Below are 5,297 nucleotides of genomic sequence, written 5' to 3'. Positions count from 1 at the left end.
TGATTAGTCCCAAATCATTCAGCTATATGCTGGCAGAGACTTATAGCTTCCCCTCACTCTGTAAAGTACTTCTTCGCCCTGTCAGTCCAATGGGGCTGAGCAAAGGTTTCTCCTTCTAACCCTGCCTCCCTCCTCTGTCGCTCTCATTTTCCTTCTTGATTTCATCCTCTCAGGCAGACAGTTAATCCAGTCTTGCCCCTTGTATCCCTGACATTACTGAGAGGAGAGCATACAGTAGAAGGGGAAGTGGCCATGGTGTATAGACGTAGACATGCATGCAAACACATAGTCATTAACATTCACATTTTAGGTCGTTTAGCAGACACTTTTGTCCAAAGCGACTTACAGTAATTCGTACATACATTCATACACTGATGCTGGTGGCTGCCATGCAAGGTGCCGACCAGCACATCAGGAGCAGTAAGGGGTTCAGAATATTGCCCAAGAACACTTTGATATCCTTCTGATAACAAGACGCTGCCTCTGCCCCTGAGCCACAGCCATTTTAAGTCTGTTTTTGTCAGATACCTCTCTAAGATATAGCAAGAACTGCTGACACCAAGATGTTCCTCTCTGTTCAAATTATGGCAACTCGTACCCAATGGGAATGCACTTTTCTGCAAACCTCAGCTGTTGAAACTTAAAATTTTTTCAGATTTAGTTTCAATTCTATGTTGTGATAGCACTGTGCTTATAATTAGGGTTAGATTTAGACACAAAAGCCACTTGGTTATATCACAGTACAGATTTTTGGTTAAGTTATATCCTGTTTTATTTTGGCAGTTTTACTTTCCACTTCCTCTATTTGTCTGTTTTTATGCCCTTTTTGCTGCTCAACTGTGTTCCATTACTTACTTTCCTGTGTGTTCTGAACCTGTTTTTCCCCTCACTTTTGGTCACTTCCTACTATTAAAGTTAGCAAAAATGATGAGGACCCAAACACAAGACACACAATGGCAAGCAGGCTTAGAACAAAAAGAAACAAAACAAAAGGAAGCTGTTGTCCAAAATTCAAATCCAAATTATAAGCAACAAAATTGACAATAAAAAGTCTGGGCCAAATCCAAAATCAAACAAAGAGAAATAGAAAAACCAGAATAAGTACAAACCAGAAGCTCTGGCACAGAGGCTGGAACCAAAACCACAAGGGCAGAAAACACAAGGAGCAACATGAGACAATGGGAACAAAATGACAAAAGGAGAGGGAGAGACAAGGACTTACACAAGGTAGGGAATACTAATAAGAGACAAGTGAAACTTATAGGGCAATCAAAAAAGGTGAGAAAATAGACAATGACAGGAAGTAGATAGTAAAACATGACACACGGTGATGCATCTACCAAAATAAGACAGGAGGTACATATACCATTAAACAAAACCATGACAGGGTAGGGTTAGAAAATGATGGTTACCTACTACTTTTGTTAACATAAACAGAGCTGGAGATGTCTCCTTTTAAACACCCAGTTTTTTGTCGCTACAAACACTGCTTGAAATGTTGAAATGCAGTGCACAGAAGCATTGTCCTAACTGCAGTGGCCCAGGGTTCCAGTCCAGGTCCTTTCAAAAAAAACACTTTAAACAAAAAGAGGATCACCACTGATTTTACACGTCGAAGGGATAGTGTTAGGCCTTTGGTGGCTCCTGGTTGAGATAAAACTCGGATAAATTGCATCACTTCATGTGACTTGAGTTGAAATCAGTTGGGGCTGAACACAACCAGTTCAAACATGAAAAAGGTGTGGGAATGTGGTGTTAGAAAGAAGCGAGATCTTGTATCTCGCTCCACATCTCTGCCTAATGCTAGTGGCTCAAGGATGGAAGAAGTACTCAGGGAATAAATAAAAGACACACAATCTCTAGATGTGCTGCATTGATTTTGATCCTTTTTTAAATTGTACAATTGATTTAAAATTGGTTCCCTAAGCTCAGCAATATGCATGACTAAGCTCATGTCTCAAGCAAAGAGCTGTCATGAAGGGAAAACACATGAAATAACATGAAGACTGAGTCTAAAATCCCCTTCAGTAATTTTAAATGTATGGAAAAACGTAAAGATGTTATTGCTGAGGAGACATCCTGGAACCCTCTCCTAGGTGAGGGGGATTGATCAATTGAAAAGATTAGAAGACTAGCTGATAAGCCCACCGTGAGGTGAAGTCTTACAAGGCTGAAAACAATCCTGAAAAACCTGAAAAGAATTCACCTTGGATTCCAGTTCTTTTGATCTGCATATAAATTGTCCCATAAATGAAGCACATAGAAATCATTTCCCTCCATTATTTACCAAAACAACTACATTTAAAGTAATTCCATTTGGGAATTTGAATTTCATGTTCAGGGACAGAGAGGGGGGTGAAAGTCAAGGTAATATTTTATTTAATTTCACTTTAGAATATTAAATGTCCTTCTGGAGCTACTGAGTTACCAAAAGGGCAATAAATATGTGCAAAGAAAAGTAAGAGGAGAAAAAGAGGCAGAAGGCTGAAGTTTCCTGCAGGTTAGCGTGGGGGATGTGCGATTGCAGGTTATAAAGATGGATGACCTTGCAGCCTACACAAGTCATGTGGAGTATCGGAACAGCAGCATAATGTTTACTGTATCAGGGAATTGTGTAACAGAAATATACCAAAATGCAACCAAACTTCTGAACTTTAGATAACGTTTGTGTATATTTAAAAGCAACATTATGTAGAAATTAGCGAAAGGCACCGTGGCTGGGACAGAGACAACATTCACCCTATTTCCTGACACTGTACAATCAACAACTTAATCAACAACTTTGAAGCTGTTAATTTAAAATAAAAAAGTTACATAATGTTGCAAATGTAAGGGCATCAATGCATGCAATGTAATGAGTCAGTAATGATTCTACATGATAAGAAAAAATAACAACTCTTTAGTATATTAAGCTAACAGTGCTTCAATACTTAATAACACCATTAGCTCCCAGCATCTTCACGATAAGCGCTGAGGACCACACTTGTCTCATTCTGAATAAAACCAGAGAAAAGAAAGTCCTAGGAGGTATTTTTTATGCTTTATGCATCCACACACTTTGCCTGCAGTAATTATTCATTTACATGTGAATACACACACACAAATACATCTGTTTATTTACTACCCCAGCACATTCTCATATCACACTCACTTTTCGTCATTATATCTACACCCTTATCACGGCTGCAGTGGATTCTTAGTTAGCAAACGGTGAATCTTTCATCCATTTGTGGAACTCACCGTTGTGCTCATTGTCTGGTGTGACATGTTAGCTCCGCTCAGGGCCCAATACAGCACCATCGTATCCCCTCTGTTCTCTCCTCACCAGACCTCTGCCCCAGTGAACATCCTTGGGAACATTTTACAAGGGAAGCAGAGCTCTGCGGCACAACAACTTCACCTACAGCTTCAATTCCAAAGAAGTTAGGAAGCTGCGTAAAATGTAAATAAAAGAGAATGTGATTATTCGTGCATCCCTTTTTGACATATACTCAACTGAAAACTATACAAAGACTATATGTTTCATGTTTTACCTCATCACCTTCATTGACTATTTGTAATACTATACTTATTCTGAATTTGAAGCCACCATAATTTGTGTTGAATACATGATTATATAAAGGTTATTTCTGGGGTTGAGAAAGCCTTTTAAAACTGTTGTCGGTTAACACAGTTTGTTTGCAAACTATTGCATCCTGTTTTTATTTAATTTTACACAGCGTCCCATCTGGTTTTGTCTAAAGTGATCAACACGCAATCATTTTAGTACAGACCAATTTTATAGTCAGACCAACACATTTCAGGTCGTTGCTTTCTTTCATCATAATTTCAAAAATTGTGTGTACAACAGCATTCGACAAGGAGACAAAATAACATCACAAGACGAGGCGTTTTCTGGGAAACTGTGAAAGGCTGCTGCAAGAATGCAGCAATAATGCAACAATAATGATTTTCACATCTAGCAAAACAAGACAAATGTGAACTGATGCAGGAAGCACAAGTGTGGAGATAACACTTTGGGGTAATTGTAAGGAAATAATTGAATTGCATTATGAAGCTGTTTCATGCTGTTTGATATCATTTGAAAGGGAATTGTAGTCATTTTTGATGAATGACAAAAGAAAATAATTTATTTCGACTCCACAGTAAAAGATTGACGTAAATCACCAAAACCCCATAAACACACACCTGCAAAGACAAGAAAGCATTTTTCACACACAACTGTGCGGGATTTGATCTGCTTACGAGCTCGGCTACATGCACTGAGGCCAAATACAATTCTAATAGAAAGTCCGCGGAGCATGATAAAAAAATGATTTCCTCACCTCTGGTTCTCTTTGAAGATAATCTCCCGAGTTTATGCTAATATGGATTTATCCACAAGAAGCTCAACTCTTCCCCTCAGGTGACTCAACTTGTCTCTTACCTTTGTTGGCTGCCTTTAATCTGTAAGATGAGGTGAAGTCATTGAGTAAATAGAAAGGCTATGAATACATTTTCATGTTATCTCCGCCCATAAATTCCTTTAAAAAGATTGCCTCAGCAGCTCCTCTTGGCCACAGTGCATACTGTCGTGGCGGCAGGTCATGCTGTGAATGCAAATACCCGCTTGGTGCCGGAGCTGCTCATGGAACTAGTCGTGGTTTTGAATTTGTGGTTCAGTTATTTCCTGTTTTATTTTGAAGTTCTGCCTTCATGTGTCATGTTTCACTTGCTATTTCCTCCTTTTGTCTATTTCCCCACCCTTTTTCTGTGTTTCACCTGTGTCCTGTCTGTTAATCAGCTCTTGTGTACTAGGTCCTCGTCTTCCTCTCTCTTTGTTACCAGTTTTTGTGCTTGGACTTTGTATTTTGTATTTAATGGACTCTGGTTTACAGCTTTATTCAATAAAGCTCACCATTTTTCTTCCTTTAGCTGCCTGCCTTTTTTGTATCTTGCCTTTGGGCTCCTTTTTGTTGAACCCTGACAAGACTGTATCAAACTGGCCGGGAGGAGAGCTGTTTTGAAGTCTATTTTTCACTTGTAGGAAGAGATTCCATCATTGATCACAGAGTCACTGAAGACAGAGATGTACAGGATTTTTGACACTCACTAAACTGTGTTTATTATTGTCACTTGGTTTTGCGACATTGTTACAACTAGCTTTGGTCTGAGCCAGTCACTATGTGTTTTCCCCTCTCTGAGGTAAAGAGGATGTTAATTTTAGAAAGTTGTATTTGCTCATTTATTAAGTTGCCTGAAGGTGAAAAACATAACTTTTTCTCCCGCTCCCTTTTCCCCTGTCTGTTTTTCTCTTC

This window comes from Sparus aurata, chromosome 7 (assembly GCF_900880675.1).
Source record: "Sparus aurata chromosome 7, fSpaAur1.1, whole genome shotgun sequence".
In the NCBI taxonomy this organism is placed as follows: domain Eukaryota; kingdom Metazoa; phylum Chordata; class Actinopteri; order Spariformes; family Sparidae; genus Sparus; species Sparus aurata.
The sequence above is the reverse complement of the archived record's forward strand: the minus strand, read 5'-3'. Positions refer to the sequence as shown.